Source organism: Megascapheus bottae, chromosome 7 (assembly GCF_031878675.1).
Source record: "Megascapheus bottae isolate mThoBot1 chromosome 7, mThoBot2.hap1, whole genome shotgun sequence".
NCBI classification, from domain to species: Eukaryota; Metazoa; Chordata; class Mammalia; order Rodentia; family Geomyidae; genus Megascapheus; species Megascapheus bottae.
This window is the reverse complement of record NC_143515.1, coordinates 69596314-69611612: the sequence shown is the minus strand read 5'-3', so window position 1 is coordinate 69611612 and position 15299 is coordinate 69596314. Positions and strand designations below refer to the sequence as shown.

Sequence of the window (15299 nt, the reverse complement as noted above, 5' to 3'; positions counted from 1 at the left end):
TCAATGCCAACTTTACATCATTAACCACGCTTCTGAATGCCAGCCAATCAGCAATAGTTCAATATTTCTGAAAATCAACTGAGTAGCAATGATTATTAAGCAACCCTGCTTTCACTGATAAAGGTCAACCAATATCTGTATACTTCCTTTTGATAGTCTACCAATTTCTGGATCCCACAATTCTTAAACCCTGACACAAGATGGGGTTGATGATTTGCTTAGAATAGTCCCAGAACACAGCCATCCTTTGCTTACCAGCAATAAACTCATGCCTTTTTTATCTACAAAGTGATAGCCTCTTCGGTTGCAAGGACTTTGATAACTCACTGGTATGAAGATTTAAATCCATTTGTTTATTTGTACCCCCACTGATTTCAAATGCAATACAATGTAGATATATGTTATAGAAGCTGACAATATATAGAAAATTGGTCCAAATGAAGTAAACCAATAATATCATATAGTTAAGATGCTTTTCTGTTCAAATGAAACATCACCTGCAGACATCTATATTATTGTCTCCCATCTTCCCATGGCTACTTGTCACAAAGGAAAATGGTCCCACAGTTAAGAAAGACACTTTCCATTATCACATCGTCCAAACATAGTGAGCAACTCTGATCCTCCAAAATTAGCTTCAGTCTCTGAGTTCTCAAAACATTTAGATACCACATGCTTACAAGAGGCTCCCAATTTCTTTTGCTTCTTTTTTGCCAGTCTTGGGACTTGAACTCAGGGCCTGAGCACTGTCTCAAGGCTAGAGCTCTACCACTTGAGCCACAGCACCACTTCCAACTTTTTCTATGTATGTGGTACCAAGGAATTGAACCTGGGTCTTCATACATGCAAGGAAGCACTCTTACCACTAGGCCAAACTCCTGGCCCAAGAGGATCCCAATTTTTATTACAGCATGTTCAAAACAAAAGCTAAGGAAACAAAAGTGGATCCTTTACCCTTGCATCTAGTTTAGATGCAATCTTCATTCGAATAGAAATTACATTCTGAATATGCAAAGGCTTCCATGAAAGTATGCCGAGGTAGTATTTTGTTTAAGGTAGACAATTTACATTTGTTTAAACATCTCCAATAGTAATACTGATGCATGTTTTTGATAGATTCTTGTGTTGTATTTTTTTCAGTATAGAAATAAAAGAAACAGGGGATGGGAGTTTGGCCTAGTGGTAGAATGCTTGCCTCGCATGCACGAAGACCCAGGTTCGATTCCTTGGTACTACATACATGGAAAAAAGCAAGAAGTGATGCTGTGGTTCAAGTGGTAGAGCTCTAGCCTTTAGAAAACCCAAGGACAGTGCTCAGGTCCTGAGCCCAAGCCCAGGACTGGCAAGAAGAAGAGGAAGAGGAAGAGGGAGAGGAGGAAGAAGGTAAAGGACATAAAGATGGGCTGGCCTAGGCTCATGTCCAGCTGGTTGGAATCAGGTAAGACCCTACTCCTGTGGGGTAGTTTGCAGGAAGGCTTGCCTGAGTCATGGAGAGACCCGAGAATCTTCCTTGGGTGTTAGCCACTGATGCCAGGGGCAGGCAGGGCTAGTATTTCCCTTCTATATTATATGCATGATTGTAGACATTACCCTCTTTGTTAAATTTACCTTTAGGTACAATATATAGATTTTTTTGCACTTCAAAAGACTCAAAGGTATGCTGAAGTGTCCACATGAGATGGAAAGCTTCGGATGTTATGATAATCAGATCTTTGTGGGATTTACTATAAGGGGTTCATAGCAATCTGATGATAAACTTTAGAAACAAGGGCCAAGTTTCCTAGCACACCATATTTAACCAAAATGATCTGCCTTCTGTTAGAATTACCCACATGATCTTTCCAGTCTTTGGAAACCTATCTCAATGATGCCTTTCATATCATAACCCTCTGAAAAATAGTTTTCTTTCTCTTCATCTCTATATGGCTAACTCTTACAATTCCATATCCAACAGGAAAGTAGATGCCACCATTGAGGGAGGTCCCTCTTCTTCCCCTGAAATCATTTATGTGTTCCAGTCAGTGAGTGAGTTTGCTTATTGACTCATTTTTGAAACTGCTCATTTTTATCATTGGGCAGGTAACTCCTCTTGCCTTGTGTCATCATTATCTATATATCTATCTTACTCCTTTGCATTATTGTTAGCTGCCTTCAGTGCAAAGGACCTATCCTCAGTCACACGGTGAATAATATAGAAATGTGGACAAACCAGTTCTTGCCTTGAGAGGATCAGAGAGGAACGAGATCTTGTTATCAAAGAAATAAATTGACCTGGCTTTGTTTATTTTATCCACCACATTTCCCTTCATAATCTTTTGTTTTAATGTTCCTTTTACAGTTACTGAACCATGGGCCTTGGAAGAAATAGAAGTTTAAACCATGTATTCGCAGAGCGTATGAGATAAGTTTTAAAACCTCCAGCTATTGGTAATTGTCAATCACTTCCAAAACTCTGTCAATTTAGCTCTGAAGCTACAGGAATCCCTGAATATCTTTAAAGACACCATGCACTCCTGAAATTACCATGTTTATGGATTCTGTCAGAAGCAAAGGTAATGCCTCACAGAAGCATGTTAGGATAAATAACATCACACCATGGAGGGCGATGCTGAGATCATACTTTGTGTCCTTTCAGTGTGGATGGCAGAACAATCTGTACTATTTCTCTGGAATCACTATGTGCTGGAATAGTGGGGTGGATAGTCCTAGGAAGTAAAATAACAGTCTAGATCAAACCTATCCCTGTGTCTTTGAAGAAGATGCAAAAGAAACTTGCCAACCTCTTTTGTGGTGAGCTTCTGGAGAAGGAAATCCTCATTGCATAGTTCCCTCCTCTGGCCCAGACTCAGGTAGGACAAGGTTTTCAGAAGTCATCCTCACACAGTCCCAGCTAGCAAAAGATTCCACCCTCTCTCCTTCTCAGTGTCAGGAATTTCCTGAGCCAGTGTGTTCTATGCTTTCCCTTCTCCCCCTGTCTTTTCAGAGCGTTCATCTGCTTTCAGCACTTCCTCTCTCCCCGGGATGTAAATGACTCCCAAATCTATTTCTCCACTGTGCATGTCAGTCTCTCTACATCACAGGGTACTTACTGCATGCTGCTGGCAGGCAATCACTACTCGGGAAATACTTGCTGCTTGATTGTAGGGTAAGATGGAAGTCATCTTCTTGCAGATAAATGCATAAAGGGCTTTTCTGGGTCACAATGGCTTGCCCTTTCTAAATTTGAAATGAGAGGAAAAAGGATGAGATCACTATAAGTAAACTACTTGAAGAAAACACAGTGTAATTTTTTTGTTTGGCATCTCCTGTGTTACCTGCTCAAGTCTGTGTTTATTTCCTAAGACATTCATCTTTTCCATTCTTGCCACATCCAGGAAGGCCACATTACCGTAAGATATTCTCACACATCCACAGTGCCCACATTTGACCCAAACAAGGCTAGGAATTATTGCCTGAGATGCTTGAACATAGAAATCATACAATGTCCCCTCTGCTGGTGTTTGAAACTGGAGATTGTAGAATAGAAGAGATGTTTGTCATTGATGAACCATTAATTCACTAATCTATACTAGACAATGAAGATTGAAAAAAGGCCCTGCCTGCTGCAGAGGATAGAAACGATATATAAGTAAGCGAGAAAACTCACAGGATGTCAAGCAGGACACTCTTGAAAGTCATGGGCAAAGAAACCATTAGCCATGGTGTCCAAGCATAGAATACTATTCTTAAAGGCCATGAAGAAAAAATGGGATGCTCAATGCCATCCATGCTTATTCCTAAGTATCATTTCTATTATTTTCTGTATATGAATACGATGATGAAAAGATCAAATAATAAAAGCACCCTCTGGCATTACCAGTGCTTAGTCGAAGGGTTTAAGGTGTCTACCACTGCATGTAATAGTACAGATCACCTTTAAGCCAGATATCCACCTTTTGCGATAACCTCAAAGCATTTCTCTGATTTATTAGATGAAAACTTTTGTGTGCAGAAAAGTTAAGGAGCTTGGCCCATATCACAGGGTAGCGAGAAGAACCGGCATTACATCCAAGCTGTCTCCTCTACAATCTTACTTCTACCATTCGCTACACTGCCACGTAAAAGCCTCAAGTAACACAGGAAACAGTGCCAAAGAAACCGCTCCCTGAGGGACTTTCCAACCAAACTAGAGAGGCACATCTAGAAGGGATGCTAGGATTTCACAGGCAAAATTAAATCCTAATGTAAAGAAATAAGCATGGAATTGAAGTGTCCCTGCTGCAGTTGACCTTCTAGAGTAATCCAAGAGTCACACATTCCCCCACCCTCACTAACAGGCAGAGCAGCTCTGGTCTGTGTCCCTGCTGCCTTCACTTAAGACTGGGTACAGGAAGAAGGAGCTCTAGTTTGAATGTGAAATTGGGGGTCTACTTTGGCCCTGTTACCTTGAGCTAGTTGCTGATTGAAAAAAAAAGTGAGGCAGCATGGTTTCCAGGAAAGATCTGCCTAATCTTTCTTCTTGGTAATTCACTCAAACGACAGCACTTGGGGAATGTCTCTAGAAATGTCTCCTCCAGGAATTGTGCTAAGACAGGAAACTCCAAGAGTTGAATGCTTCCAAACATTACCCTAGCACCAAAATACAGATTAGTGTTTTGAATTTTCAGCAAAGAAAAGGATTTCAGGGTATCAGGATAAGCTGGAAAGAAATGAAGGAAGGGCGAAAGCATTCCCTGTTCCCCACAAAGGAAAAAGAAGTAAGGAATACGCAACCAAGCAAGGTACTAGAGGCTTATGCCTCTGATCCTAACTACTAAAGAGTCTGAAGTCTGAGGCTCACAGTGTCAAGCCATCTCAGGAAGATAGATTCAAAAGGCTAGAAGTTTAGGGGTTGCTCAGATGGTAGAGCACTGGCCGAGAACAAAAGAGCAGAGGGAAACTTCAAAGCCCTGAGCTCAAGCTCCACTACTGCAATTCCCAAGGGGTGATTTTTAAAGTCTACACCATATACAAAATTATTATTTGTATTTCTATTGGTAGCCAATGAGTTAAAGACAAGCAGGAATACATTCCTCTCCATTCTGTCTTAGCTGCCTTCCTAGTAAATCCTGGATCAGGAATCCGAGTGCTCTCAATCCCTGGCCTATGGTATGAGCAGCAGCCCTTGGGGACAGGATGGGGACAGGAGGAAGAGAGGATGAAGAATGTAACAGAAAAGTAGGTTAGGAAGCTTCTTTTAGAAGCTAAAGTGCTTGGAAATTGAATGTCAAAGCCCAACCGAGTTTTTCTTCCCTGAGGGCACCTTTTCTCATCTGGAGAAATATTAAGTTCATTTCAACACTGCTGTCCTGGAATTCACAGTTGATTCAGTTCAAGGAGCAGAGACAAACTTGGGCCTTCCTAATGCTTTCACCAGACAGGGTCATCTTGTCCTGCTTCCCCTATCACCAGCTCCACTCCTTCCCCACACACCAAATAGATATTCATGATTCTTGTTCTAAGTATTCATGCTTGTAGTCCCCAGTTGCTAGATTCTAGAATTCATATATATATCTTTAAGTAGTTGTACAATGGAGTTGTCAGTCAACAAACCAGTTTATGAAAACAATGTGTCATAATCCACACTCACCTAAAATTCTCATCAAGAGCATTGTCCCATTGGGTGCTGGTGGCTCATGCCTGTAATCCTAGCTACTCAGAAGGCTGAGATCTGAAAATTGCGGTTCAAAGCCAACTCGGGCACTAAAAAGTCCGTAAGACTCTTATCTCCAGTTAATCACCAGAAAACCGGAAGTGGTGTGCTGTGACTCAAGAAGTAGGGTGATAGCCTTGAGCTGAAGAGTCAGGGACAACACCCAGACCCAGAGTCCAGAGCTCAAATCCCACAGCTAACAAAACACACACACACACACACACACACACACACACACACACACACGCATTGTTCCATCATTTATCCAGAGTTTTCCAGCATTTACTAGGCGAGAATCAACACAGGTTTGTTTTGTTTCCTGAGTCCTTCTTATTTTATTTTCTATTCGTGATTTTTTAAAGTTTTATCTGATTTTTTTATTTGTTATCTTAAAGTAGTTATGCAAAGGATTACCATAAGATTTGAAGTGTCATAGTAGTTCTAGTTTCAACTCCAACATAGGTGAGTAATTATCAGATTATTGAACTCCTTTGGGGTTGCCCTTCCTTACCAAAAGTAGAAATATTAATACATGCTTAGCAAGAACGCAAGGAAGGAAGGAAGGAAGGAAGGAAGGAAGGAAGGAAGGAAGGAAGGAAGGAAGGAAGGAAGGAAGAAAGGAAGGAAGGAAGGAAGGAAGGAAGGAAGGAAGGAAGGAAGGAAGGAAGGCCTAAAATGTCATTAGTTGAATGATTGTTTTGAGCTTGGTACTGCTAAGGAATTTTTATCTACCAATGTCTTTAATTTCCCTAACAGACATAAGTTAGATCCTAGCACAGGTCTCATTTTAGAGATGCAGCAATGAAAGGTAAAAGGAGCTATGTAACTTGCCCAAGGTTCTTGCATGGAAGATACATGACATCATCATCATCATCATCATCATCATCATCACATCATCACCATCTTCATGATGTATTCTCAATACATGCTACAAACAGACCAAAAACATCAGGTGTATATGCCTTCATGAGAGGAACATGTGCCTTGGGCAGGTGCAGTCATGGGCTGGAACTATGAAGTCATCATGGAACACAGCAGGGCTATGACCCAGGTCTTGCTGCTCTACGCATTGAGTGTAACTACGGGTGATGCCCCATAGATGACAATTTAACCAGATCCATACTAGAGTTTTCCTTTCAAAGGCATCGGATTTTTCTATGAAAAATATGGTTTTAAGTTTGTTTGCTTGCTGACTTTTTTCTATGGTACTAGGGTTTGAATTCAGGGACTTGAACTTACCAGGCAGGTGTTCTAAAATTTGATCACCACCTCCAGCTCTTTTGGTTTTAGTTCTTTTTTTTTTTTTTTTGCTAGTCTTGGGCCTTGAACTCAGGGCCTGGGCGCTGTCCTTGGGCTTTCTCCAGCTAGAGCTTTATCACTTGAGCCACAGCACCATTTCTGGCTTTTTTCTGTGTATGTGGAATGCAGGAATCAAGCCCAGGTCTTCCTGCATGCCAGGCAAGCACTCTACCACTGGGCTAAACTCCTGGCCCCTGTTTTAGTTATTTTTTTAATAGGATCTCCCTTATAAGCTGGGGTAGGCCTGGACTAAGATGTATGCTTCCACACAGCTGGGATGGCTGGCACTCAGCACCACATTCAGTTTTAGTTGGTTGAAATGAAGTCTCACAAATGTTTTTCCCAGGTTTGTTTCTCAGCTACCAATCTCTCTATCTCTACATCCCTAGTAGCTAGGATTACAGGCTTGAATCATCTTGTCCAGTGCATTTATTTCTGACATAACAGTGCATTTGATTTTCTTTTTCAGTCCTTTATGGCTAGGTACCTCCAAAATGAGGCTGAGAAGAAGGATTGGGGTATGTGATGCTCAGAATAGTTGTTCAGCCTTTCAAACAAGACTGATTGGTTCGTGATTTTTGGAACCAAAGATCGAGTCTTCATTACTGTATCCTGTGCTACATGCCACCACCCAGTAGATGATGACATGAAAAGGAAAACATCATATTTTCAGGCTTTGCTTCCAAAACAATGGAAGCAATATGGTGCAAGGAGAAGGGGGTTGATCAGGAATGATCTGTTGACTTGATGCAACCTCATGCAGCCTTGAAGAATAGTTATTGGGAAGATCAGGTGCGCAGGGAAAGACAGTCAGCAAATACTTCCCAAAGGATGCTAAAATCAAAAATTATTTATGTGACGTGATTTCTTTTTGCTTTCTTTTTCCCCCTGTTGTTTATCCCTTATTGTCACTGTTTGTCATTTTGGTACCTGGTGTACTGTATGTACATTTATTTGAAATAGGAAAGGAAAGGGGAATAATGAAATGGGAAAAAGGACAAAGTGTGAACCGATGTAACTGTAATAATCACAAGACAATATGTTGGAGATAAACTTGACAACTTGCAGGGTGGGGTGGGATGCAGCAGGAGAAAAACATGGGAAGGGGTAACAATGTTCAAGAAGAAATGTACTCACAAAGCTGGGCAGGGTGGCTCACACTTGTCATCCTAGCTACTCAGGAGGCCAAGACCTGAGGATCGTGATTCAAAGCCATCCAGGGCACTAAAATATCCACGAGACTCTTATCTCCAATTAATCCCTAGAAAACAGGAAGTGGCCTTGTGGCTCAAGGGGGAGAGGGGTATCCTTGAGCAGAAGAGCTCAGGGAAAGCACCCAGGCCCAGAGTTCAAGCCCCATGACCAACAAAAAAAAATGTACTCACTACATTACATATGTAACTGTAGCTTCTCTGTACATCACCCTGACAATAAAATTAAATTTAAAAATTAAAAATTAAATAAAGCAATGCAATATAATGGATCCATTTAAAATATGAATATATATGACCAAAAGTTAATAAGAAAGAAACTAAGCATTTGGATTGACATGGTAGGTTTATGGATAATGCCCTTAAGATGACAGACAATGGCTCGCATTCATTTCTCTCTCCTTGCCCCACAGATACCAGGGAGACAAGCAAAGTGAGCATGGGTGGTAGTTGTTCTGTAGCTCCAGAGACTAGTTTATTAGTTTATATTTTTGTTCCTAATGTATTGAACCCTTTAAGTTGTGCATTCATCTCTCTTTAGGAAGGTAAGAGGGGCATAGAAATGGATGGGCAAAGGGTGAGTGAATGCAGAGGTGGTACTTCTTATCTGATGACTGAATAATAGAAGATATGCTCAATATTTCTCCAACACCACATTTCAAAATACAGAATATTCATGAATGGGCAGGCTTGCTGGGACACTGGGCTGCAATGATGGTTTCCTGATTGATTTAGGACTTTGCAGGCCCGCAGTGCTCCTTTGCTGGTGCCAAACACTTTCCCCCATCAGCTGCATTCAATTCTGTAAAGGTTCAGGTCTTTTCATTTTATTTTTCAGAAAAGAGCTGAAATGACTTCCCCTCATACTTAGGCCTTTTTATTGGTTGCTTCCCCTGCCCCCAGCGCCTGACATGAGTGTCCAGCTGTGTGACTCTCGGCCTGTTTTCTGACTGCTTACAACAATCTCCATTTTCTTCCGACTCCCCTTTGGCCAGTCTCTCTACTCTTCCTCCCTCAGCCTCTTCATCCCTCTGAGTTAGGAGGGCTTGTCTCTGGGCTCCCTCTCAGGCTGACTCTGAGTTGTAGCCCTGATCTCTCTGCAAAATTGAAGGCTTAACTCCTGTGTCAGAGAGCAGAAGTTAGCAAAAACATTTGGGAAATCATAAAATTACACAATTCTGTTCAACAGGCAAGTAATCACTACTCCAGGCTTTACTGCCTGCGCACTGCTCACCCCTCACAGCACAGGATACCCACTCTGTGCAGGGTTCTAGGGCAGGCTGCACTGGGAGAGCCTATCTGCCTGAAGTCATTGTGTTTTCTCAGAGGAAAGGCTTATGTTTTGTGGCAGGGACAAAAGTGTATCCTAAATACAGGGCAGGAACACTGCCCTGGTACATATTTTTCGAAGAGGTATGCTAGAGGCACACTCAAGAACCACAGGATCTCTCTGTCTCCGTCTGTCTCAGACACACACACACACACACACACACACACACACACACACACACACACACACACACACAGAGCAAGACCAAGAAGGGAGGAAAGGAGGGAGGGAGGGAGCAAGAGAGGAAGGGAGAGAGAGAAACAGAGAGAGAGAGAGAGAGAGAGAGAGAGAGAGAGAGAGAGAGAGAGAGAGAGAGAGAGAGAGAGAGAGAGAGAGAGAGAGAGAGAGAGAGATTCCAGGAATCCAAACCTAAGCCTTTTGAAATGTATCAAAAAAAATGTGTTCAGGATTCTTGAAACATATCACACATACCAAAAAAAATAGTATGTCCCAGCTAACCTGGGATCTAATTTTTTTTTGCCCCAGCCTCTCTGTTTAATAAAGTAAAAGCTGCCCGTCTCACAGCACTTTCTCTTTTATTCAGGTGAAGGCTTTCCTCCTGCCTTGGTTGTAGGTCATGATCCTGACTGCTCCCTGCAGATTGAAAAGGTTGCCTCCTAGATGGCTACGTGACCAGCTTACTCCTAGACTGACTGTCTGAAGTACTTCACCACGGTCGAGCGTCCACGTCATTTATCACTGACATCACCTCATGCATGAAAGTGCAAGGAGATTTAAGGAGCCAGCATTTGCTCAGAAGGTCTCCTTTAGTGGAACGATGCTTCTTAACTCACCCAGCCAGAGAAACATAACTCTTCTCCCAGAGCACCTGTGTCTTCTGCAGAGCAGCTAGTGGAGACGTCTACTCACAAGGTTTATCCAATTGTGCTGGAATGGGCATGACACACACAGATCTGGGTCACAACCTGTTGTTGCACTTCGAATCTAGTGTCACAGAAAGAACCTGGCTTTGTAAGTACAAGTAACCTGAATGACCACAGAAGCCCCTAGCATGACACAGAAGAAAAACCAAGAACACATGACAACTTTGAGGTGGAACAGGGGCGGGCTCTGTGCCTCACTTTAGTTTTACTCCTTTAATTTAGTTTCGTTCTTCAAATCTACCTTCTGGAATATGTTTAATCTAATCCCTTCACACATTTAAAAAACAAATTGCAACAAGAAATGAGTCTGTAGCTGCATTTCTTGGTTCTAGAAATAGAATTTCTCTTTCCCCAAAATAAAGTCCCTGGAAACAGTTTTCTCTGGTAAGGTCAATAATCAGGACTCTCCAGTTTTAAGAATAGTTATTGCTAGGTGTTGTGGCTCACACCTGTAACCCAAGAGACTGAGGAGGTGGATGTAGAGAGAGCTGATGTGATTCTAGCCTGGGCATAACTCAGCAAGACACAATCTCAATGCATTAGCTTCCTGCCTATGATTCCAGCACTGCAAGAGGCCACATGTAGGAGGACTGAGATCTGAGGCCTACCTTAACACATAACTAAAATAAAATTGGACTGGAGCTTAAATGGGACTGGGCTGATATAGCAAGTGAAAGGCTCTGAGTTCAAACATCAGAACCACCAAGAGTACTCACAATTCTTCACTAAAAGAAAGCCACACAGATTGAACACATTTTCTAGAAAGGTCAATATGATAACCCAAATACAAAAGAATATCTTACCGTCAGATCTGCCTGCCTCTGACCTGCCCTTGAGTATCTGATGCAGGGTCTCCTCAGGGACACAAGAGCCTTGAGCACTGACCCCAACAACCACACATGGGCTTATGTCTCCTCTAAGGTGGCTGGCATATTTCTCCATGTCAGCCATTACACCAAGACTAAGCAAGAAAGAGAAAAATGAGTCACAGTTGGGGAAATTGATGAAATCTATTAATATGGAGGAGGTGATGGTCACTACAGGGAAACAAAGAGGCAGGAAAAAGAGGAGGCAGAAGAATGCCAAAGATCTTTGATTTTCTTCTTTGACTGGTGGCCATGTTCCAAAGCTACTGTCAACGAGGCAGGTGAGAAGAGGAGAGTGGCCGGAAGTATTGTTGAAATATTGTCAATAAAATGTTCTGCCAGACAGAGGTAATAGACAAAACGACAGAAAAGACTGCTGTAAGGAGAGGGAGAGATCTAATGCAGCCCCACTGAAATGAAAAGTGTAAAGGTTTCTGAACAGTAGAACAAGCTACTATGAAACTACTAAAGACTTTAGCAGGGAAGTTGTTGACTCTTCTTTCTTTCTTGATCAGTACTCTAACTTGTATTAATTTCAATAACCTTCTATAAAATCTTCTCCACTCTGATTTTGCTTTCTTTCAATTTTTTCTGACATAAGTGGGTACCTTTGCAAACGTTGCCTTGATATGTCTTAATACTGATTCTTCAATACCAAATGTAGTAACAGCATCTAAAAGTCTGTGTGATACTAAAATCTTAAGTCAATTGTAAAAAACCCTCTCTACTTTGGTAAACTACCAATTCTACCAGTTATTGATTCTGGGAGTTTAGAGAAGTCAATTTTTATAGCTCTCAATCTCAGTGTTCTCACAAGCAAATATCAGATTTAATACGTAAGGCATAGTATCTTTAGAAGAGATTAAGCTAATGATATTGATAATGTTATAAGCATAATGTTAATGCAGGGTGTGAATCTAGGGAGCATTAGTTATGATGGGATGCTTGCATTTTAATGGAAACATACTGAATTGGAAGAAAAGCTAAGGGATGCAGAACCAGGAGCAAGGCAGATTGCACTTAGGCTAGAAAACCTTGGTGTGAACATAGAAGGTTAGTAGGACTTAGATCAAAATGTACTTTCCAGGAAGGAGGACGATCGGGTGCCTGAAATAGCAAGATGGGCTGCAAGCAGGCGCAAGCACCAGGATTGAGAAAAAGATCTGTATGAGAGAATTAATTGAAACCCTCTCCAATTTCTTTGTTCAATGACTATTTTCACTTTGAAACAAAAGAGGAGACAGGAAGAAGATGAGGAGGAAGGGGAGGAGGAGGAGAAGAAAAGAGGAAGAGGAGGAAGCAGAAGAAAGAGAAAGAGAAAGCAGAGAGGAGGAGGACAAGGAGGAGGAGGAGGAGGGGAAGAGGAAGAAAAAGGCTCAAACTGGCTCACATTGAGAGTCAGGCACTGTCTGAAAGGATTTATACACAGGAACTTAAAGAAACCCACCCAAGGAGGAAGACACTGAGAGGGAAGCTTGGTCTTCCCAGCAGGGAGCTCCACCCTGGGGGATGGGGAGGGCTCTGAGGCCCAAACATGTGCACCCTTCTGTATGTGTCCCCCCAAAGGTAGCCAATTCAGAGTCCTTTGTGCTCCCTTATCAAAATGGGGAATCTAAGCCTAAGGGAACATCCACACCCAGACTCCAAGGTGAGAATCACAAGAATGCATGTCCATCCTCCACCAATTAGAGGAGGAGGACATGGGGGTGGGGGGAGGGATAGGAGAGGAATCCTGCATGCAGTGGGACCTGAGAGAGGCTACAGACACACAAATCTAGGACTCCTTGTGCAAGAGTCTGTTGTGCAATTTCTTACCTGTTTTCTCTCTTTGAATAAGCCTGATCTATCTGCTATGAAAACTTTCCCTCCCTTTGGTTAACTGGCAGAAACAAACAAACAGCTGAATCCTGGATGGTATCAACACTATCATTTCCAGGTTGTGCAGATGAGGAAAGTGCAACCAGGAGAGGGTACACATTGTCATAAGACTGAACAACTATTAAATGCTGTATCGGAGAGGTAAACCCAAGCAAAGAGTGATCTTTTCCCCTGTGGCATGCATGAGTCCCCAAAGCCCATCAAAAAGAAGACATGAATAAACATGCAAATAAGAAAGCTCATGGAAAACTTGGTATACTGAATCACTAAGGCTTACGTCATGTATCCCCTTTAACATGAAACCAAGTCCAGAAAGTCCAGGTGAGTTTCCTTCCTAGAGAAGGTAGTCAGCAACAATTCTAGAGTAGAATGCATCTTCAGCAACCAAGCACATGCGTGCACATAGTATTCCATTGCACATGTGTGTCTGTTTATGTCTGTGCGCAGGGAGGTGCACGTGTTTGTGTCTAGGTGTCTGTGCTCAGGCTGTTCATTTAGCAAAGCAGTTTGCAACTGGAGCTTTGTCCCTGATTCCATGGGTTCAGCATTGCAAACCAGAAGAGGCCTTCCTGGAAAACATAGCACTGGAAAATTAGCCTCCCGTGCATTTTCTAACACACATAAGCAGAATCGGGTACAACATTCACTGCAAAGATCTTGCAGTCTTTTTGGAAAAAACAATGAATATTGCAAGTGAGTAAAATAGAAACTACTAATGTACTTGTGGAGATGTGCTTGCTGCAAAGTATAGATGGTGAATTCTAAAGATCTAAGGTCATCAGACATAGTTTTGCTTTGATTTCCCAGAACACACTCCTAAATCTATGTGGCTTTCACATGTAATTTCCTCACTGTCTCACTTACCACATATTTATGCTTTGGCATCGGGGCTATTGAATAAACAAGATCCTCATCCCAGGCAAATCTGAAGTGCAGCAGGGAAGGATAAACAATACATAACTCATTTAATAAAATGATGTGATAGGAGTGGTTCAATTCAAAGAACAAAGAAAAGTATGATCAGACAAAAGGGACCGAAATTAGGAGCTCAGTAAATAAGATAGCAAGAAAAACTTAAAGACGGAGAGAAATAGAGGCAGTTAGGTGTTTAGAACAAGAGCATGGATCCAGGTCCTGCAGGGTCTTCTATTACCCCACCTTAACATGGAGGCTCTACAAAGAGAGAAGAGTCACAACCAGACAAATTTTGTGTTGAGTTTACCTTAAGGGGACCTCTGTGGGCATATTGCAAGGGCCTGAATGGGAGATGAAGATGGGTCCAGATCAAGACACTACTAGACAATGGTAAGTAAACAAAGAGATCAGGTTGCTGAACCCTCAGTCACAGACAAGTCATTTCATACCTCATCTTTTAGCATGCTTCCTTTAGATGGCTCTGAAGTTTGCAGTTTTAAGTTCTATTCTTAAAATCCTACAGCACTTTTTAAAAATATATTTTATTGTAATTAATAGAAGGGTTATATTATATTTGCCAGATAGGTGTCTTACTTAGCAATCATTGCTACCCCTTCTCATGTTTTTTTTTCCCCCCACACTACTTTTTTAAACCATGAGTGCAGGTGAAAGTGTAAGACACTCTCAGCGGGTATGAGTTTTGCCTTTAATTTGATCATATGGAGCCAACTGAGTAGACCGATTTTGTAATACTAGAGGAATGTGGCAACGTCAGGGTGAATCCCAACAATGCTTTCTCAGGTTAGTTACATTTTACTGTGTTCTGTGTATTGTCCTTCAGAAAATTGTTTATAGACACCATTGCAGTAAAATTCTATTTGCTGATTTGCTGATTTGATATTGACCATTTTCTGACTTCTTTTTTCTTAACCTTTAGTACAGTTAATACAGTTAGTAACAGGATATTCTCACATTATTGATATTAAATCTGTTTTGCCAGAGTTTCTCATTACTCAACCTATGGATGACTGCTAAACTCGGTCACTAATATAAGGTCTTTGTATCTATACTCTAACATGAGATTGATCTTTTAGCTCACTTTTGTCTTCCTTGTTTGAGCACAAAATTTGTGTGCCTCGGGAAATAAGTTTAATATTTTTCTTTTGCTATCTTCCTATGTACTATGTGAAGTTCTTTCTTTCTTTCTTTTTTCTTTCTTTCTTTCTCTCTCTTTCTTTTCTTTCT

The 15299-nt window shown here is 41.6% G+C and overlaps 1 long non-coding RNA gene across 1 annotated transcript in view; it reads right to left on the bottom strand.

Annotated features, from left to right (window-relative positions):
* Positions 1 to 15299, bottom strand: part of LOC150061037 (uncharacterized) — a 50703-nt gene that overhangs the window by 18155 nt on the left and 17249 nt on the right. Inside the window, exon 2 of the long non-coding RNA XR_016536180.1 lies at positions 3090 to 3216. This is a non-coding gene — a long non-coding RNA (uncharacterized LOC150061037). The remainder of the gene's footprint in view (positions 1 to 3089; positions 3217 to 15299) is intronic.